At 49.4% G+C, this 22,324-nt stretch overlaps 1 protein-coding gene and 1 long non-coding RNA gene across 3 annotated transcripts in view; both read right to left on the reverse strand.

The window, feature by feature from the left end:
- KIRREL3 (kirre like nephrin family adhesion molecule 3) overlaps window positions 1-22,324 on the reverse strand; it is a 546,659-nt gene that overhangs the window by 261,838 nt on the left and 262,497 nt on the right. The gene's annotated exons all lie outside the window — the stretch shown is intronic.
- Window positions 13,525-22,324, reverse strand: part of LOC122231324 — a 34,644-nt gene continuing 25,844 nt past the window's right edge. Inside the window, exons 2-4 of the long non-coding RNA XR_006208512.1 lie at window positions 17,644-17,808; window positions 14,143-14,236; window positions 13,525-13,860 (exon numbers count right to left, since the gene is read on the reverse strand). This is a non-coding gene — a long non-coding RNA (uncharacterized LOC122231324). The remainder of the gene's footprint in view (window positions 13,861-14,142; window positions 14,237-17,643; window positions 17,809-22,324) is intronic.

A 22,324-nucleotide genomic window follows, 5' to 3' on the forward strand; every position in this document is an offset into this window, starting at 1 on the left:
CCTCATCACTCATCTGTAGAATGGGGCTAATACCCACCAGGCTGTTTGGAGAAGCAAATGAAATCCTGGATATGAAAGGCTTTCAAGCATCGCTCAAAGGCTGCTTGTTGGCTGCTGCCTTCCCTTCTTGGTGGATGAACAGTGCCAGGAAAGAATGTCACAGCCTCTGCGCACCTCTGACTTCTTGCTACTGCCTTGTTCTTTCTTGCCTTAGATATTCTGTACGTGCTCCCTTGTGTCAGGATTACCTACGTTTCCTCTCTTTCTTACTAGCTCCTACTTATCCTCAAACACCAGCTCAAAAGTCTCTTCTGTTAAAACTTCCTAGATCATCCCCCATCGAATAGTCAGTTACTGTCACCATATCTTGTTCTGCCCTTTTAAAAAATAATTTGTTACTGTATGCTATGGAATTGTAATAAATTACGTATCCGCATCTGTCCCCAGGCTGGGAACTCCTCAAGGGCAGGGAAAATGTCTGATTTGTTTATCACTGCATCCTACAGCCCCGACACGGTGCCGAACACACGCCAGCTACTCAGGAGGTGTCTGCAGAATGAATGAATGTTGTATAAAGAACCACATGCCAAAGGCATCACTCCTGGAGGACTGAACTCAAAGTTGACATCTTAAATCCAAGGTCCTACACTTGCCCACCGAGCGCCCCAAACCCACACCCTTTTGTGGTTATAATTAAAGGATACAGGTTACAACCATGATCGCTTCCAATCCTCCTCTTCCAGCTCCCTGGGTCAGCAGAATATGTCACATGAGCTTGGGAATGCTTACACTTCCGAGAGGGAAACCCATCTTACCACTTGTGTAGAGCTGTTGGGAGGCTGCCTACCAGAGCAGCCTTGTCTCCTTAGCCCCTTTTACTCTTCCCTTTGGGTTGTTCTTCCTTCCATATGGCCCCTTTCTTCCTAAGAACCCAGTACAGGCAGGGGGCTGGAAAGCTAATCACGGTTACCACACTACGCTACATGTACCATAATCTCCTTCTACCAACTTCTCTCTGTGTTCCTGGACAACACTGAGCTGTGCTGTCCTTCTTGCCAGGGCAAATCCCTCCCTGGCTAGACCCTGTCCCAGAGGGGAGCCAGTGGGCACCATTCTCAGAGGGTTGGGGAACTGGTCCCAAGAAGCAGGTGGGAACCCCAGTGGGGGGGGGGCAGGTATTGTCTCTCTGGGAGGTTCATCCCACCATTCAGCACTTTCAATCTTTTCTCCTGCGACCCCCATCCCTGCCCCACGATATCCAACAGGCCTTCATTTGTGGTGGGCTAATATCACCCTGAGATCTTCTTTACAGGCAGGACATTTATCCCCACACCCTCCTCGGCAGCGTTGGGCTAATGAGCTCCATCCTTTTAAACCCAGCTCCTGTCTCAACCCTGCCAGCAACTCCTTGCTTTGTGTCCGGTCATGTAGACAAAGCCCAGAATTAAGGCCTCCAGATTCATTTCATTTAACGAGAACCCACAAAAGCCAGCCCAGCAGTCCATTCATCCCAAAATAGCTTCTGAAAGCCTGGGCATATGTCAGTGTCTCTTTGCAAAAACCACACTGTATTGTCATGAAAGGTCCATTTGAACACAGTAGCTACAGAGAAATTATCTCAATGTATTTCAATCACTTCCCAACACCAAGGTTCATTTCTGAGTAACACAGTCTCTTTGACAATAAATGAACTGCACGATCAGATTGGTGTGTATGTATGTTTGCACGCGTGAGGACCCTCCTCCCCCAATGACGAATCCCTAGATGAGCTGATGTCACAAATGATTGGTCTATGCACCCATTGCAATGTAACATGCCATGCTGAAACACTGAGCCCCCTAGGTTCTGTGTCATGGTGGGAGAGGCAGTGGCGATTGTGTTCCCACTGCTACAGAAGGACATCCAAGAGAAGCAAGAGGGAGGCAGCAGGGCATAAACGCTCTGAATCAATGGCCCTTTCTCCTTGGTGGCTTTGAGCTTGCAACCTACCATCCTGCAGCCAGCCATGTTGAAGCGGAGACTCCTCGGAAAGTCATTAGGTTGGCTATCTTTAAAAGCAGCTTTTCTCCTGTTGTGCTCAGGAACCCCTGCAGCGTGCTAACGAGCAAAGGGGAGCAGAAGACTGCAGAACTCCCTTTTTGAGAGAAGAGGGAGATGGAAAGGCAGAAGGCAGAGGAGATGAGCTGGTACCCCACCCACCCCAGGGAAGCTCCCACAAGGAGTCCTGGAGTCCGCTCCCAGCCTGGGAACAGCCAATCCCCATCCTTACTGGGAGAGTTTGAACAAGACTTTGCTGGCCTACACTATAAGGAGGGAAGGCAAACATTCTATGAAGGTGTCATAAAAGATTCTTAGTTTTTTTTTTTTCTTTTTTAATTTATTTTGTTAAGACCCTTAGATTTGTCAGTGTGGGCCAGGTCCAGGGTTCTAGAGCCATCATCAATTTGCTTTGTGGTCTTGGGCAAGTTCTTTAACATGTGTTAGGCCTCCATTTCTTTGTTTATAACAAGGTCATAACATACCTCCCTACTTAACTTATTAGTAAAGCATGATGTTTGTTGGTGTGGGCGTGGAGTCAAAGGTCTCTGACTTTGAGAGGCGCCTGGGTGGTTCAGTTGGTTGAGCATCCAACTTTGGCCCAGGTCATGATCTCGCGGGTTGTGAGTTCAAGCCCCATCCCGGGCTCACTGCTGTCAGTGCAGAGCCGGCTTCAGTCTTCTGTCCCCATCTCTCTGCCCCTCCCTGCTTGTGATCTCCCAGAAATAAATATTTAAAAAAAGATACCTGATTTTGAACCTGGGCTCTGCCACTAACCAGCTATATGATCTTGGGTAAGCCTCCACGGGTTCCCCAACTAAGTTTCCCAGTGAGATCCTCATCTGTGAAATGGGGGAGAAGAGTACCTACATCCTAGGTCTGTTGTGAGAATTAGGTGATGATGCATGAAAAATGCCTAGCATGGGGCTCGCCATACGGAGTGTAGCCTACTGATGGTAGTGACAGGTAGTTGTACAAGCTTGTACTTGCAGTGAAAACAAATGAAGGCAAGCAAGATCTCCTTGAAAAGTGCACAGGAATTCACAGGGGTATGACATTGTGATTACTATGATCATTATTGGGCATGTCACACCTTCATGTGAAGTCCAAGGGCGGTGGGCATCGGTGCCCAGACAGACAGCTTCCTCTGATAGGCTGGCTCCAGGGAGCTGGAGGGAACGGGAGCCTCAGCCCTGCACTCTCACTGGCTCCTCTCTCAGCAGCGTCCTACGGCCTCCGTGGACACTTTCCAGAGCAAAGCAGAGCAAAACAAAACACCCATGGCTGCCAGATGAAAAACACTTGTGTTCTTGAAGGCTGTCGGATTCCCCGCCTCATCCTGCCCCCAGGAGCGGATGCGGCCCTCTCTGCCAGGCCCCTTGGGTGTGCCCCATTGTGTCTCCACATGCGCCAAAGATGCTCGTCCTAGAAGGCGGGCACTCGGCGATGTGTGTGTGCTGCCTCACAGGGAGCGTGTCGTCCCCCGAAGGGGGCTGATGGAACTGGGGGCCATCTGGGCCCAATCTATCCCCAGGAGGGGACAGCCTGCAGGAGGAAACAAGGCCCAGTTCTGCCTTGCTCATGAAGGGTCATGCCAGCTGCGATCTTTTATTCTGGCTGGAACGCCTGATGGACGATTGCTGCTTTTCCTCTTGACGAGCCTGTTTATTTTCGGGGTGGTGTGAAGGATGGTGCAGGGTGAGTGTGAACCAAAGTGAGGAGGGCTATGGATGGCATATTCTCTGAACTATGACTACTGGTCAGGCCCCTGGCAGCTGGGGCAGAGTGGGAACTGCTCTAAAAGGCCGGGAGGCCTGGATTCATTCCAGCTGTGCCACTTCCTGCCTATTTACCTTGTCTGGCCTACCTCCCAGGCCAGGCCACCATGGATGGTTGTGCAGGCCGCGTACTGCACAAGGCCAGAGGTTGCCAGTTGCACAGACTACGGATGACTGGAGCTCCAGAGAGCTGTGCTGTGCAGCAGCTTTGCTCACAGGGCTCTTGTGAGGAGCAAACAAAATCATTGTGAGCAGCAGCGTCCTTACCTGTTTTGTGTCAGGCTCCATAGTAAGCATTTTTTAAAAATATTTTTTAATGTTTTATTTATTTTTGAGACAGAGAGAGACAGCATGAGCAGGGGAGGGGCAGAGAGAGAGAGAGAGACACAGAAGCAGAAGCAGGCTCCAGGCTCTGAGCTGTCAGCACAGAGCCCGACGCGGGGCTTGAACTCACGAACCATGAGATCGTGACCTGAGCCGAAGTTCCGTAGTAAGCATTTTACATTTCACCCCCTTCTACAGCCTGCAAGGTAGGTACTGTTATTACCTCACTTCCATGTTACTGATGAGAAAACTGAGGCCAGAGAGATTAGGCAACTTCTCTCATGTTGGTCAGATAGGGAGTGACGGAGCTGTCATCTGAACACAGGGCTGGCTGATTCTCAACACCATGCTCCTTTTTGTTTTGTTGTTTATTTATTTGGAGACAGAGAGTGAGAGCAGGGGAGGGACAGAGAGACAGGGAGAGAAAAAGAATCCTAAGCAGATCCCACACTGTCAGCACAGAGCCCGATGCGGGGCTCGAACTCACAGACGGTGAGATCATGACCTGAGCCGGAATCAAGAGTCGGACACAACCAGTGGAGCCACCCAGGCGCCCCCTCCCGCAAGACCATCCACTCAGCAAAAGACAGTATCGGGTAGCGTGGAGCCAGGAGTCCGGGGTCTGGTCCAGTGGCCTGCCCCCAAGCCCTGTCTCTCCATGGGAAGGAAGGGGTAAGGAAGCTCTTGCTGAACGTGGGAGAATCCTTCTCCCTTGGCCCTGTCATCCTTGTCTTGGGATTCCTCCCATAACACGGATCATGACTCTCACTCAGGAACCAGTGTCGGCAGTGGCTGTGCTGGGGGCATCCGTGTTCTTTGCTTCATTCCCCTTTCTCAAAAAAGAAGAAGAAATGGAGCGGTCAGATCGTTTGGACCAATTTTCTAGAACTGCCAGGCCTGTTTTTCCAGAGAGATGGCCACCAGACTCATTCCTCCCTCCCCCCATCGACCCCACACAGGTGCAATTAGATATGACTCGATAGTCACATATTTGCGCACTTTACATGGGTCTCTTAGCATCTGCTCCTTCATATGCAGGCCCAGAAAACTGTCACACAGTCCTGCGCACACCCACAAATCTGTACACACCCATACAGCTGTGAGCCATGTACTCACATAGCACACACACGTGTGCGCATGTCTACGATGGTCTCGTTTAACTGCAGAACCAAATGAGCCCAGCAGCACAGAATGACAGCTAGGAAGAGGTGGAGGGTGGAGGAAGGGCGGGGGGCGGCAGGAAGAAATAGCACCGTCAGGACACAGGCTTGGAAAGGACCGCAGGGGACAGTCCCCAGTGGACTGGGGCTCAGGGTCTGCTTACTTAGACGACCTGGCCGAGAGATCTCAGCAGAGAACAACTTCAGCCACGGGGCCGTGGCTCTACAGCGTCTTCCTCTAGGAGGCCGTCCCATCTGCGTGTGTGTGCACATGTGTGTATCGGGCTTACTCTCTATAGACAGATGGCACTTTATTGTAAGATGTCTTCATTTCCACAAGCTGGGGCTAAGAAGGGAAGCCTGAGTCGTTCCTGACACCTGGGCTTCCATGACTGGACGTCTGCATTTTGGCCCCATCACCTACACCAGTCCCAAAGTTTACCTCAGAAAACATTAAAATTCAGGACGAAACAAGCCAAGGGTCCCCCAAAAGAAAGCATTCAGGGAAATACTATTCTGTTCCTCAAACCATGCCCCTGGGACAAAAGTCTCCGTCCTCTATGACAGCTCAGTTTTCTGCCTCCATAAATGATCACCCAACCCCTTGGAAGATAGGAAGAATACAACGGTACAAAGAGGTCAGTCCTTTTTCACCGAGGCCAAAATTATAACCAGTTTCTTGTGCATCATTCTATAAATTTACATACAGCAATGCACCTACATGCGTACACACACACACACACACACACACACACACATCTACATATCTATATGTAGATGTAGATGTGGGTGTACATGTAGATGTGTGTGTATGTGTATACATGGAAAACACACCGGAGAGGATTACAGATGGCCACAAAGATTTTGCCACTTCTTCCACAGAACATGGAGAAAGAGACGTACTGCTTCAGAAACATAACCTTCACAGTATCACTGCTGTTTCTGCTTTCAGGTGTGTGTAGTGCTTCCCTTGGAACCGGGCCACCATGCTGTGAGAGCTACATCACATAGAGAGACCCAAGGAGGAGAACTGAGGCAACTGGCCAACAGCACAAGCTGAGCTCAAGTTGCAGCACCGACTGCCTGCCATGAGCGTGATCCATTGGGGCCTTCCAGCCCAGTCGAGCCTTCAGATGACTGCTGCACCCCAGGCGATACTGGACAGAGGCAATGAACCACCACTGGACGGACCGAACCCAGTCATGCCACAGAGCCATTAAAGCCAGTGAACAGTAGCTTTTGTCTTAAGCTACTATGTTTGGGGTGGCAGGTTACACAGAAATAGAAAACTGAAACGTTGATGAATTCTACTCATTTTAATACCTATCTACTAATTCGTCGATTAGCTATATTATAACTTTATAAAACTAGTATCATAAGAAGGGGCATATTCATTATATCTAGTCCCTTGCAGGGACAGAGCAATGGACACCCTATACATGTGTATTTGTGCATATGTGTAAATAGATATCTCTAGGTTAAATTCCTAAACCTAAAATTCTCATTGAACAAAGTGTGAATTTAAAATTTTGATGGCTATTGCCAAATTATCCTCCAAAGGTGTCCTACCACATTTTGTATTTCCACCAAAAATGTATGAACGAGCCAGATTCTCTATACCCTTGCCCATAAGGGTTATGAGGATATAATCAAACTTTTAATCTTTTCTTGTCTGACAGATTTTTGAAAAATCAGCTGTGTTTTAGTTTGCATTTCTTCAATGACGGTTGAAGTGCTTCATGTTTTGATATGTTTATTAGCTATTTTTTTTCTTTCTCGGCGAATGTCCTTTGTCCATTTTTTCTACTGGCTCCTAAGAACTTTTTACTTTATTGAATTTTAAGAACTCTTTCTCCTTATTGAATAGTAAGAACTCTCGGATGACAAAATGAAAGAAACTAGCCCTTCGTCATTTGTGTTACAGATATATTTTCACAGATGATTTTTTTAGCCTTTGACTTTGTGCATAAACACACACACACACACACACACACACACACACGATACATTTACTTTTTCTCCTGTTTTATGGTTTTGTCTATCCTTCATCCAGGTGGGATTTGTTTTGGTATAAGGAGTGAGGAGGAGATCCTATTTAATCTTTTTCTTCCAATTATCTGCTACTTGCCCAAGAGCATTTATTAATTGATCTCCCCGCCCCCCTGCTTTGCAACACCCCTTTATCATAGGCTATCTCCCCACATGTACATGTGAGTCTATTTCTGTGCTGTTTTGTTCCCTTGATCTCTCTCTACTGGCAGCCAGTACCTAAAGCCTGCTTCTCAGCTATTTCAGCCTGCATTTCCTCTGGGATTCAGTTTGCTCTCGGAGCCAGTGTCTAGGGTTCTCAGCCTTTGTTGCCAGCCCCAGATATAATGCCTCCATTTCATTCTATTCTAACCCACTCTTTTCTTCCATAGACTCTTTGCAGCACTTCTTTAGAAAGTTTCCCTTTCCCTGGATCATTTCTCCCTGAGTAGAGAAATGCCTTTCAATAGTTGTTCTTAAACTCTTCCTCTTGGTCACTGTGATTAGCTTTTCTTGCTTCCCTGGAACCCTTCCACCCCGAGCCAAAACCTCCCTCTCCTGGCCTCCTCTGGGAAAATAGTTCTCTTTTCATGGGCCATCCATACTCATTCATTCTCCTGCCTGTTCACTCACCTGCAATATTAGATGGGGTAGCTTGGTCTGGTAAGTGGAAAGTAAGCCAGGAGATTGATGGACCTCTAGTAAGGTGTTCCTGAATAAGGTGATGATTGCCACAGGTCTTAAAGTACCCGTGTGTCATTGACGATCAAGAAATAAACTGTCTCTCTCTTCAACCGACTTTTCACATGCGAAAGAAATCCCTGGCCAGGGAGTCAGAAAATATTCATGCCGCCTGAAAACTCATCTGCCTGTACCTCTTCCCTTTTATTCCTGGCAGTTTACAATGTTAAATTGCCACTAAAGCAGGCAAAATGAGTGTGTGAAGTCAAGCATCTGAGAAGGCCTGGAAAGTCTGAAATAAACAATATTGGAATAACAATGTCCTACTCACCAAGGGCATTTAGCTAGAAAAACACTCCTGCTTAGGAATTCTATTTGTTTTCCTCCTGGAAAATGGGGAAAACAGATCTGTAATTCAGCTGTGAATACCCTATTTTCTTTTTAAAGAGAACCACTGGAGGGGAGGGCTGGAAATGGGGTCCTTTATCTCAGGTCTCCAACCCTGGCCCAGGGCACACAAGACCAGAGTCATCACCATCAGTAACAACAGCTTAATTAGCAAGCTGCAGCTCCCAGGTGGGCCTCCTATGGTCGGGAAGGCATGTGGTTCAAGGGTCCAGGAGAGGCACCCGGGACAGAAGAGCCAAAAGCGACAATCTCAGCAGATGGCTGCAGACCGCCTCCCTCATTTCTCTAGTGCCTCCAGGGTGTCCCCTCACATTCAGCACGACCTCTGTGGACTTCATCAACACCCTTCCCCCCGTCCCCCCTCCAGCTTTCTGTCAAATGCACCACTCTCCACTAAGCCAGGTCTAAGACCGTGGGATCAACTCTGAGCTCTCCCTTTCTTTTTCATTCTCCCCTCCTTATCTCCAAACTGCCCCTATGCCCCTATATTCGGTGTTTCTCCTTCAGGTGTCTCTTGAATGTTTCTTCTTCTTTATCCCACAGTGACTGCCCTGATCCATGTTAATCCAATAGTTTCTGTCCCCACCCGGGTACAGCCCTGTGTCATCATGGCCAGATGGATCTTCCTTTAACACTATATTCAGCATATCCCTTCTGGTCAAGAGAGAAGGATAGCAATATTTGAATGCCTACATTGCATTGGGCACTGGGTTACACTCTTTACTTATTTCATTTAATACTGTCAGCCACTTTAGGAAGTGTGTTTTATTATCCTTAAGCAAAAGGACCATGAGATTATTAGAGTAGTTCCACGTCCTTTTCCTGGTATCCAAAAATCTCTCCATAATATGCCTCTGATTTGACTATTTGGCTGGATCAATACTCCATCCCAAGTGGAACTTGATTCCAGTCAGGCCCATCTCTTGTCTAGGGGGAGTAGAGAGTGGAAGGAAAGGTCCTATGGCAGAAGGACGGTCAAGCAGAAAAGGCAGAGTTCACAGCTAACTGGATCAAGTCCAGACAATGAGTGGTTGTGTGGTGATAGGATCTGTTATGGGCTGAATTGTGTCACCCAAAATCGATGTGCTGAAGTCCAAACCTCCAGGGCTTCAGAACGTGACTGTATTTAGAGAGAGTCTTTGAAGAGGTGATTATGTTAAAATGAAGCCATTAGGGAGCGTTCTAATCCAATCCTACTGATGTCCTTATAAGAAGAGGACACAGGAGCATCTGAGTGGCTCAGTTGGCTAAGCATCCCATTCTTGATTTTGGCTCAGTTTATGATCTCACTGCTTGTGAGACTGAGTCCTGCATCGGGCTCTGTGCTGACAGCGCGGAGCCTGCTTGGGATTCTCTCTCTCCCTCTCCCTCAGCCCCACCCTTGTTTGTGCTCTCCCTCTCTCTCTCTTAAAAAAAAAAAAAGAGGACACAGACACCCACAGAGGGAAGACCATGTGAAGGCACAGGGAAAAGATGGCCAACTTCAAGACAAGGAGGGAGGCCTCAGAAGAAACCAACTTCAGAATTCTAGCCTCCAGAACTCTGAGAGAAGAAATTTCTCTTGTGTAAGCCACCCAGTCTGTGATGTTTTCTTATGGAAACCCCAGAAAACTAATACAAAAGCCCACACAGGTCCTGGCTGAAGAAGGGGGGCAGTGGGACAATGGGCATGAGCATAGGCGATGATAGGTAGGTACCTTCATTGAGCACCTTCTGTATGCCAAGCACCATGCTACTATGCAAGCATTTCACATTCATTACCTTTAATCCTCACAAATATCCTGCAAGGTAGTTACTGTCACAGCCATTTCAGAGATATGGGGTCCAAAGCTCCAAGGGATAGTAAATATCTCCAGGAGACACAGATAATGAGCATCGGCTCTGGGATTTGAACCCCCATCTTCCTGTGAAGCCTGTGCTCATTCTACTGTGCTGTGCTGTGTGAGTCAGCAGGTGGGCTGGCATTGGTGGACCTCAGACCTGTCCACAGGCAGCAGAGCCCTGACTAGCAGGTGGCTTTGGGAATAGTACCTTGTCTAGGAGGGCATGCTCATCAAGTTCACGGGGCAGAAACACAGGACTTCACAGAGTTGAGAAAAGGAAGAACAGCTCAGTGTTCTTTCCACCAAAACACTGAACCTCCCCTTCCTCTTTATACCCAGCATGGTCCTGGAAGTAGCCAAATGGGGAGCCAACGTTAGCTTCCTGAGATAGCTTAGTATCTTTCACGCATACCCCACCACGGTGTGCTGACATTCTAATGAGATGAGAACACAGTCCTTAAAGCGCCAGTTAACGTGTATGCAGATGGGAGCTTGGGGGACTATTTCCCTAAATGGTACTCTCCATGAATAACCATCACCCTTCCTATCTACCGGGGAAGGCACTCTCCTCTGTCCTCAGAGTGGGATTCCCTCATCCCAATGTGGACTTAGAATCCCTGGTGCCCTGAGGGGAAGCAAATTAGTGTCCCTGATAATTAAGTGTCTCAAATAAAGGTTTGGTTTAGGTTTAATAAGAAATGCGATTCCAAGTCAAACAGATCACAATCGATTATTAAGAACAGAATTACCAGCGTTCCACAACAGCCACAAACATGAAATCTTATTTCAGAGTTGCTAAACCCCAATAAATACCATTTTAATAATTAATGAGGCTTTAATGAATGCATGACAATAGTCTCGACTTGCGGATCTCTCCACAAGGAGCAGGGGGAGATGGGGAGAGAGTTCTGTGGGAAGGATTCACGTAGGAGAACGGGCATGGGGAGCCCTGGGCTCTAGGTGCCCCTTCCTTGGGACAGGGCCTCTGTTCAGCTGATGATGGCAAGAAACTGGCCAAGTTCACCCTCCCTCAAGAAAAATCAGGGGTCTACATGAATCAAATTAGCCACTTAATTGTCAAACACTCTGAGCGTTCAGGTTTCAAACACTAACCCCAAGAGACAGTAAAGTGCTTTTGCATCCTTAGAGAAAGGACTCTGCTCCATTTTTTCACGGACCAAACTGGTGGCAGATGGACAGAGTTACTGCAAAATGATCTCCATCCTGCCTGATGCAGAAGCAAGTAGCCACCTGAGTTTAAAGGGACTTCTTGAACTAATCTATCAAATCAATGGTTCCCACATAGGTAGAAAAACTAGTATCGTGTTAGCTACAAGGAAGAAAAAAGGAAGACTGTAGTCCTGTCCCTTGTCCCATAGAAATTCAGATTTCGTGGGGATGGGCTAAGAGGTCGGATTTAAGGGTCTGTAAGGTGGGGATTTCTAGTACAGTCCCCGTTGCCTGACAACGTTTTGCTGGCAAAGGCCAGGGATTTGTTCTTTAAACCGAAAAGCTACCCTCCCACCTGGCCCACCTCTCCAGGTGATTCTGACACATGGCCAGCAATGGAGCATTTCATCGTAGAAAGCAGTAACATTTCCAAGAATATGGTATTCCAGGAACATGGAAGAGCTAATGTTCCACTGGAAATGCCTCCTTTGGGGTCCAGAGAGGCTACTCCCTAGTGACAATGACCTACTGTTCCTTCGTGAGTGGTCCCCTGGCTTGCACTATTGCTGGCCAAGCCCCTATCCCAACGGTCCTCTTCGGATATGAAAGATGTCCGGAAAGGGGAGAGCAAACAGTGAGCTGAGGCGTTCCTACTTCACGAGCATTTTCTTTCTGCGTCTCTGGTGAGTCAGAGTTTGTTTGAATGTGAATTATCTGCAATCATAAAAGTGACAGTACAGCTGGCTGCCGGGAGCCTGGAGGAGAAAATGTATGCTGCAGATAAGGTGGGGGAGAGTGTGAGTGTGTGTGTGACAGAGTGTGAGTGTGTGTGTGTGTGTGTGTGAGTGTGTGCACGCCTGGACACTCTGGGGGGCCGGTGCTGTCCACACCAAAGCAACTCCTGAGGGGGCCTTTCTGAGTGAGGAAAGGGCTGACAGGGACGAGTCCTTCAGAGTCCCTTCGGTCTGTCTGCTCTTATGATAGCAGAAGGCCAGGACCTCATCAAGCCAGGGAGCGCCTCCTGTCCCTCCTCTCCAGCCCCTGGATTTTAGTCCAATCCCAGCCTGTCCCCTCTGTTGCCCAGGGATGTGGGAGAAGATAAAGTGGAGGCCCATGGTGGCTACCCGTATTCTCCTGGTGCTGGCACCTTCGCCTCAGGAGCCAGGGCACAGGTGAGGGCCTGGGCATGATGTCCTGTACCCCTGACATCAGAAGCCATTGCTTCTATGCAGTCATTGTGTGGGGCTTGTGGGAAGGAGAGGAAGGCAGCGGGAGGTCTTCAAGTTCAGGACCATGGCTTTCTGAGGTTGGTGACAACCAAAAAGCTGCCAAAAAACCCCACACAAAACAGTAGAGAAAAGAAGCAGGTGGAGACAGCACTGTTTTTCAGCCCAGGCCCCCTCTGTCCATCCTTGCTCCTCCCACAAACTAATAGGTGGTCCAGAGGTCACCCAAGTGCCCCTGCCAGTCATCTGGAAAGAAACCACAGTTTAGCTGTTCCAAGGGTTTTTGGTCATTCACCGGACACTGAGTGCCTCCTAAGCTCTGGCACGGTGTGACGTGCTGGGTGTTGGGTGCTGGGGGCTAGGTTCTTGGCTCCTGGCCTCGGGGAGTTCAGAGTCCAATAAGGAGGACAGTCAGATAAACAGTCATTTGCAATGTGGTGTAAGAACCACGAGATCGGGTCAGCGCAGAAGGCCGTGGAGGTGCGGGCAGCTAACCGAGGCTCTGGGAGAGGACAAAGGAAGGGTCTCTCAGGGAAGCCCAGCGCCTGCACTGATGTTGGGGAGCGCAGAAAGGGGAGCATTCTCATGGAGGAAGTCAGGGACAACTGGTAGACCAGCATGGTGGAAGCCAGGGGAGTTGGCTGAGGTTGGCAGAGGCATGAGGGCTGCTTATAAGTTTGGATGCTCTCTCACAAGGCCCAGGGGAGCACCGGGTGCTTTTGAGCAGAGGAGTGGCACGTCCAGGAGTCAGCCAAGAACTGTTGCCGAGGCCTGGGTGAGAGATGCTCCAGATGGGTGAGGAAGTAGACTTAACAGGCCTTGGGAACTGACGGGGCTTACGTTCTGGGGAGGGAGACAGACATTAGACAACCAATTACACAATTCGTTATGCGATTACCAGCGTGAGAAGTGTTCTGAAGGACAGTACGGGGTGTGTGGGCCCACTGGGGGGCAGATAGGAGGATCCCTCTGGCCAAGGGCGTGGGGGAGGCTTCCTGGAGCTGAGGTGGTGAGCGGGGCAGGGAGCAGCACGTGGACAGGGCAGGCAGGAGGACGTATGGCATCTCTGAGGACCTTAGAGGCCAGTCCGGGTAGAGCAGGGGAGGGCCAACCATGGCCTGGGAGCCGAATACAGCCGCCTGCCTCTTTTGTCAGCGAAGTTTCACTGGAACACAGCCGTACCCTCTTCTGTACACAGTGGGTGTGGCTGACACACTTTTTCACACTGTCAGGCAGGGATGAGAGTGAGGGAAGGGAGGGGTCCAGGGTGCACCATTTAGGGAGGCCTTCCCCCGCACAGCCGCAGCCCTGCCAAGCAGCCAGCCACCATTTCCCCACAGTCCTGCAGTCTTCCCTTACCTGCCTCTTACTCCCTTCCTACAGGGGCAGAATTGAGTACCCTCGACCTCGGAACAGCGGTAGGTTCTGGGGTGTCGCCCCCTACCGTGTAGTCAAAACCCCACGTCTACCTTTTGACCCTCCCCAAACTTGACTACTAATAACCTACTGTGGACCAGACGCCTTGCCGACAGCATAAACTGGATTCGCACAGATTTTGTACGTCGTATCTACTGCATACCGTGTTCTTACGATAAGGGAAGCTAGAAAAGAGAAAACGTCATGAAGAAAGTCACAAGGATGAGAAAATACGTCCACCGCGCTGCGCTCCTTTACAGAAAAAAATCTGGGCACAAGTAGACCTGCATGGTTTGAACCTGTGTGGTCCAAAGGTGTTGTAGCTGCAACGGAGACCTCTGGTTGCAAAGCCGAAAACATTGGCTCTCTGGCCCTTTATAATAAGAACAACCTTGCTGCCCCTCTGGCCTAGAGCACAAGCACGAGGGGGCGTGGGGTACTGGCCGAGCACCGATGCTACTGGAGTGCAGCTCACCTCCCCTTCGCGCTCAGCTCTACAGGCAGAAGCCACCTGTATGAACACCTGGGCCCCTGCAGGGGGCTGGCAGAGGAGAGCACAATTCCTAGCTGCGGAAACATGCACAGTCCATGTAGAAGGCAAGCAGGAGGTGCTGGCCAGTTATTGCCCTGGAAGCAGCCCTCAACAAATGATGGATCGATAGGGGGGTTGTGGGGATAAATAGTCCAATTTCCTTGCTTCTCAGTGGGGGAGAAGGTCGGGTCCCAGAGCCGCCTGGAGGGACTAAACAAAACTGCACGCCGCGGTGTCTGACTTGACAATGAGCCCTCCACTGGCTCCTTTCCTTCCCTTTCTTGCTCACCAGCCCCATCCGTGCTTCCTGGGATCACTCCCCAAACAAATTACGTGCATTTTTCTTAATGAGTATTCATTTATTTTTGAGAGAGAGAGAATGACTGTGAGCGGGGGAGGGACACGGAGAGAGAGAGAGAGAGAGAGAGAGAGAGAGACCCAGAAGCCAAGGCAGGCTCCAGGCTCTGAGCTGTCAGCACAGAGCCCAACACGGGGCTCCAACCCACGAACCGTGAGATCATGACCTGAGAGCTGAAGTCAGACGCTTAACTGACTGAGCCACCCAGGCGCCCCTGCGTGCATTTGAATCCTTGTTCTAGAATCTGCTTTGAGGGGACCCAAACTAGATGGTGAGATGTCCCTGAGCTGCCCAAGGTATCAGAAGGTACCTGTACCACGTCCTGCTGTAGAGGAAAGAGGCCTTCTGGATAATTAACAGGGTTTCATTTGCATGAAACCCCTCCCCTCCCCTAAGCCTCAAGCCACAAGATGAGGAGGTGGCCTTAAATTTTTTTTTGTTTTTAAACTTTTTTTTTAATGTTTATTCATTTTTGAGAGACAGAGACAGAGCAGGAGCGGGGAAGGGGCAGATAGAGGGAGACACAGAATCTGAAACAGGCTCCAGGCTCTGAGCTGTCAGCACAGAGCCCGACGTAGGGCTCGAACTCACAAACTGCGAGATCCTGACCTGAGCTGAAGTCGGATGCTCAACTGACTGAGCCACCCAGGCGCCCCCAACATTTTTGTTTTTAATTCTAAATTCAAATACTACCTTTCTGTGGGACTGCGTTGCTGGGATCCCTACATTCCTAACAGTTGGCTCCTTGTGCAAGCCTACTGCTCTTCTGCCCTAGGAAAAATGTCCAGACAACTGATGGAGTTCCTGTTTTGTCGTCTGATAACTCTGCTTCCTTCTTCCTTAAAGAAAACTGTGCCGAGGGGCGCCTGGGTGGCGCAGTCGGTTAAGCGTCCGACTTCAGCCAGGTCACGATCTCGCGGTCCGTGAGTTCGAGCCCCGCGTCAGGCTCTGGGCTGATGGCTCGGAGCCTGGAGCCTGTTTCCGATTCTGTGTCTCCCTCTCTCTCTGCCCCTCCCCCATTCATGCTCTGTCTCTCTCTGTCCCAAAAATAAAGACGTTGAAAAAAAAAAAAAAAAAAAAAAAAAGAAAACTGTGCCGAGAAAGGATCACTTGAGAAAAGCTATCTTTGCTTACCCTACTCCGGCCATCCATCTTGGACAGAAACTCAACTATTCTGTGTTTTTCAGTTTCCTTCCCAAAGGTCTCGGTGCGCATTGGGCCAGTTCGGGCAAGTTGATAGGCTCGCCTCCTGCACTGGCCAGCCCCTGATGGGGCCCCAAGTTAAAATACAAGTTTTAAGTAAGTGCTCTCCTTTCCTGGGAATTGTTGACAGCTAAAGACCACATGGGCTCATCAGTATGATCCCGAAGAGAGAAATGATCGGGGCAAATGGCTCCAAATGGAGATGAAAAAGCTTTTACAGTGACAGGGAAGAGATATCGCAAGCTGCTTGAGGAAATGCAGTTTGGGAATATAGGGGAACATGGGCCTTCTGTCAATAAAAAGCAAGAGGAAAGGGACAGGGAGCACGCGAAATGGTGTAAAAGAGAGAAACAAGATGAGGTGAGAAAAAGGGGTAGAGTCATCAGGCACGGGGAGGGGAGACGGAGTAAGCCAGAGCAGTGGCCATCAGAGAGCCTTTCAAAGAGTGGCAGGGAATACAGAGCGTGTTCGGACCTCATCGAAGCTGAACACCGTGGCAGAGGGACTAGTGTTGCAGGAAAGCTCTTGGTGCCCATTTGAAGAACACAAGAACAATCTGCGGTGTTATTGACTAACAGAAAAATGGCTCCTCCCTGACTTAGCACAGGATGCATTTATCTTCGGACAGAACCTCAATAGGGCCCGGAGTTAGTTCTTAGGTGTTTTGGCAAGAGGTCGGACGTGAGAAGTGTGGAAGATGTGCTGTGGGGTGGGGGGTGGGGTAAAAAGAGGTGGGTAGGGAAGTGAGGGCAGGGATGGGAGGTGATGGGAAAAAAGCAGAGGAAAGGAGATGGAGAGAGGGAAGGAGACAGGAGGGAGAGAAGGAAGAACACAGGGGAGGGGGCTAGGAAGGAGAAAAGAAACGACAGGATGAGAATTTAGGAATAAGAGGTAGGGAGAGAAGAGGGGAAGGGAAGGAGCTGAAAGAGATTTGGAAAATCTTCAGCTGGGAAGAACAAAGCAGCTGACATCCTTGGAGGACCTGCTAGGTGCCACACATGGACCGAGTCGTCATTTCATTATCTTATTTAATCCTTATATCAACATCTCATTGGTGCTATCACCCTCCTTTTTATAGGTGAGGAACTGGGGGCTCTGAAAATTTAAGTCACTTTGTCCGCAAATCGCGATATTGAGGATGGGATTCAAACTCAGGAATAAAGGAAGTTTAAGGTGGTTCAAGATTGGCTCCACCCCAGGGGAACAGGCTAGCTCCTGCTTTTCCAGATCTCTAGGCTGTGGACCAAAGCACAGGACATTCATTCCTATACAGCACTGTAGCATGGAACAACTTAGGCCTCCAACCACCAGGGGGAGCTGTCTTCCCAGCAGACATAGGAAGCCAATTGATCTAAGAAATAGCCAAGTCAGGCAAAGTTATTTGCTAGCTTGCCTTTGTGGGGGATTAATTCGGTGATCAGGGAGGGCACCAGCTGAGAAAGCTGATTCATATCAGCTGATTTTTACTTTATCCTGGACTCCATCTAAATGGGATTTACCTGTTAATTTCTCCATCAGTATCTGTTTTGCTCCCTTTGCTCAACTTGTGCTCACGACTTATTTGTCTACTCTGGTTCTGTCCGTCTCCCTTGGAAAGCAAGGCTGTGTCTGTTTCATTCCCTTCTGTTGGCCCAGGGCTGGCATTGTAGGTGTGCAGTACATTTCTGATAAATGAATGAACAAGTGAGAGGATAGACACATGCTTGAGCCGGAAGGGATCTTGAAGAAGAAGCATTTAATCCTACCGAAGTCCAGTCAGATGGGAGTCTCAAATGTTGCTTTTAAACAAACGGCTTTCTTTGCTTACCGTGGGTCCTCATGTCGGACATCACCTTCAAGACCACCTTCTTGGTGTTTTAGTTGTTTAACCAACTGGTATCTTTTGTGGGGTGGAGTGGGGTTGGGAGTTAGGAGGAGGACCACATGTCTTGTTTTGTCCTGGTAATGATAATAATAAAGGTTCCCTGCCAAGACTGTCATGATGTCCAGAGAAACAGTGGATGTGCGAATGCAGTTTGTAATCTGCACTTTGAAAGTGGTCATTGTTTTCTGGAGTACCACCGTTCTTCACCCTGCTGTAAATTCTCTTATACCGACTCAAGAAGCTATGGGAACCGGGAGTGACAGAATGTTCTAACAGTTGGTCACACCTCCTCCTCGACCTACTGAACTGGAATCTCTGGGAACTCTCTCTGGAACCTGGGCCCCAGGTAGGTCTGCGGTGGGTATGGTCAGGCTTGGGAATCACGGTTCAAACACACCTTGTCCCCTGTCCCCACTCATCTCTGTCCTTGGGTTGCCCACCCACCCCAGCCTAGGGTGTCTGCCTCTCTTGGTGACTTCAGGGTCACTGTGCAACTTGAAAATCAGTTTCCATCAATGGTGTTCTTCATTTTGAGCCACAATATAAAACACTTTATTGTGATTACAAATAGCAAAGTTATCTTCTTCCAGAGCTTCAGCATCTGAACTTAATAGCATGCTGTAATGCCACCCTGTGCTGATGTGTGGCATATTTAATATCCATCTTTCTTAGAAATAACAGTGTTCAGAAATTAGAAGGGACTTCAGCAGCGAAATAATTAATGTGGGTAACCGTCATAACGCCACAAACGGAACAAGTACAGATGGTAGTGAGCCATGACTGCCAATATGCTAACCTGTTTTGACAGAACTTTAAATTTCTTCCTTGGGAGGTTCGTGGATGGGAGTTAAAATGACCCTTTCCTCATGACAAGAGCCCAGTCTTCCTGGGTTAAGGATTCATTGGATCCCCTGCCCGGGCAAGGGAGCAGTGCAGAGCTTAGGCTAAGAGACGGGGGGCATGCTGGGTCTGGGACTCTCTTCCATCATGGCTGCCTGGTGTCAGGAGGGAGACTTCCACCTCCCGCCTCTGTGTTTCTGGCCTCTGTCCCAGGCTCGGGCAGGCTGGGCTGCCCTGGAAGTGCAGCCAGACATCTAGCTGTCCTGCACGGTGGCCCTGGGGGAGGGCAGAGGGCCCTGGCTGGGCTCCACTCAGTGGGCAGTAGCTCTTTGAAGATCCTAGCAGCAAGCAGGGGGCGGGTTACAGAACCCAGCTCCAAGATGCTGCATGGCAGTGAAAAATAGCCATAGAAAAATAACTCCTCAAACTCACAGCTAAGTATCTGAGGGAAATGTGGTGAAGAGGTGTTTGGGAAGAGCTACCGCTCGTGCCTGCTCCTGCTTCAGCTCCACTGGTCTCTAAGCTGGAAGGACCAACCAGGATTCTCAAGATGACTCAGAGGTCCCCAGAGAAACCCTGGAGGGCAAATCATGGGAGGAAGGGTAGCTTTTATTGGGCCCCTACAATGGGAGAAGCACTGTGCTCTCCACATATTTTATTTACTGTGCCCAAGGGTCATCTCAGGTGGGCATGGTGAGCTAATACTTAAAACACGGAATCTGATAATTGGACAATAAGTGATTCGCCAAGTTCACCAGGGGCTCTGGGAACACCACCTTGGCCAGGCACCCCCCACTGGTGTGATACTAGAGGGGCATCGCTCAGTCTTTCCACCCCTGAGGTCAAACCCTCCTCTTTGGTGCTGAAACACAGCCAAGGAGACTGATCCAAATATTTGTCCCCTTTCCCTCCAGCACCATCATTTCCCCGTTCTCTATTTAATCATCTTCTTACAAAAATGCTGTTATATCTCTAAGTTTTAAAAGTGAAGACACCTCCCTTGACCCTGGTTTCCCTCCTGCTACAGCTCGTTTTCTGTGTTCTCTTTTATAGAATTCAAAAGAGCTGTCTCTCCCTGCCTCCAATTCCCCTTCATCCATTTTCTCTTGAACCCACTCACTCAGATTTTGCTCCCAGCACTCCACGGAGACAGTTCCTTTCAAGGTTACTGCCAAATCCAATGGTCAACTCTTGGTTGACGTGGTTGATCAGCTCTTCCCATTTGAATGCTCTCTTTTTTCAGCCTCTGGGAGAGCAATCTCTTTTCTCGGACAGCGATTTCTTTTGGGTCCACTCCTATCTCATGGTGGGAGCGTTGGTTCTTCTCCACCTCTATTATTCCCCAATTTTGGAGGGCCTCAGAGCTTCTCTGGGCTGTCCACATTCACTCGATTATTATCTCATTCAGTTCTATAGCTTTCAGCAGCATCCACATGCCGAAGACTCTCTCCTTGCTTGACATGTCCATCTGGATGTCTTATGGGCATCTAAAATGTAAGCCAGCCAAAACTGACTCCTGCATCCCAGCCTACCCCCTTGCCCCCTGCCTGATCCCTATCTCATTAGATGGCAACTCTGTTCTTCCTCTTGCTCAGCTACAACCTTAGAGGTCACCCTTGCTGTCTCCCTTTCCTTAACACTTTGCATTCAATCTTTTATCCAGAAAATGACTATTTCCCACCATCCCTGATGTTGCCACCCCGATCCCAGGCAGCAGCATCTTGCACCTGGAAGAGAGCGTGAACTCCTAAGAGGTGACCCGCTTCTATTCTTGTCCTATAGTCTTCTGGGCCCAGGGTCCGGAGCTAGCCTTGCACGGGGTAAACAGAACCCTGTGGCTCCTCTGTTTAAACGCTTCAGGGATCCAGGGTCAGGATCCGGCCCCTTCCCTCTCTGATCTCAGCTCGTACATCTTCCCTTTACTTACTCTGCTTTGGCTAAACGAACCTCGTTGTTTTTTCTCAAATACACCAAGCAGGCTCTTGCCTCAGGATCTTGGTCCTTGCTATTTTTTTTTTTTTCATGCCTGCCATCTCTTTTACTTTGCCTTATTTTTCTCCCTTGAACTCACCATTACCTGACATCATATACTGATTTGTGGAGTGTCTCTCCCCTCCTGCTAGAATGTCAGCTCTTTGAGGCCAGGGCTCTATCTGTTTTGGCCACGACTGTGTCCCCAGTGCTCAGAATAGGAGGTGCCCGATACCAGGAACATACTAGGTGTCCAGGGAATATTTGCTGAGGGGATGAATCTAAACTCCGCGTGACTCTGGGGTCTTTGCCTCTTCCACCAACCAGCACAGTGCTGCTTGCGTGCAGAAGGGGGCATGCCAGCAAGATGGGGCAAGATGCCTGGCTCTCTGGCGAGACAGAGTTCTACGTGCCAGTGAGGCCCCAAATGCTCCCCAAGAAGGGTGTTGCCACAGTAGCTAAAAATCAGGGCCCAGGGAAATATGCTAGATTACAGGATGCATAAAAGGAAATAAGAACATTAGATGGGTAAAATGTGGGGACAAACTGAAAAGTATTTTCAATTTAGATCCAAGGGGCTTAAATTCACGTTCCCTCTCCTGTCCAGCCTGGGTGAAGACATTGATCATGCAAGCAGAGACACTTTGGGGGGTGAACGGGGGCTATTAATAAGCGTGCCAGGACACGCCCCGGCCACCAGCCAGCCCAGGCACGCTTCCTCTCCTGAATCGGAGAGGAAGGGGCTGGCTGGTGGCTGGGGTTGATGATGCTGCTGGAGGGCTGGGGCTGAGGGAGATGCTTGGGAAAATGCAGGGAGACAGAGAGGGGACCAAGCAAGAGGGAGCAGCTGGGAGAGGGCAGAGAAGTGTTGGGGCATTTGGTCTGACACATGAGAAGGGCAGAGGCTGGAAGTAGTCCTGGGAGAGGGGCCACTTCCCATGCCTCATAGAGGAGAGAGAGATTGGATTCCTAAGGAAGAAGCTAACGGGACACAAAATGAGCCGGTAAGAGAGGGGCGGTGAAAGAACAACTTTGGCAGGAAGCCCAAGTGCTTTCTGGGGCTGACGGAATGAGGAGCAACATGGTACTTTGGAAAGAAACATGGAGTCCAGACAGACTTTGTCTCACATTCTGGAACTTGGACCATGAGGGTGTCACTGACTATGCTCTGCCTCACCTTCCTCGTCTGCAAAATGAGGGGTGATAGCACCTTCCTTGAGGAATTCTGGGGAATAAATAATGCACGCCAGGCATCCATCACGATGCATGCGTCATGGCACACGATAGGTGCTCCTCTGGCAACAGAGAGGGAGCGTGCTGTGCTCCTTAAGAAGATGACGACAGGATTGGAGACTGAAGTTTACGTTGGGAGAAGATGGGGACATGAACCAAAGGGTCTGATGGGGAAGTCTGAGCACCGAAGGAGGGGTGATGGTGGGGGTACTCTTATAGCTTGCTATGGCTGCACATGGAATACGGTATTGCAGTATTTGGCAAATGGAGGA

The sequence above is a fragment of the Panthera tigris genome, chromosome D1 (genome assembly GCF_018350195.1).
Source record: "Panthera tigris isolate Pti1 chromosome D1, P.tigris_Pti1_mat1.1, whole genome shotgun sequence".
Taxonomy (NCBI): Eukaryota; Metazoa; Chordata; class Mammalia; order Carnivora; family Felidae; genus Panthera; species Panthera tigris.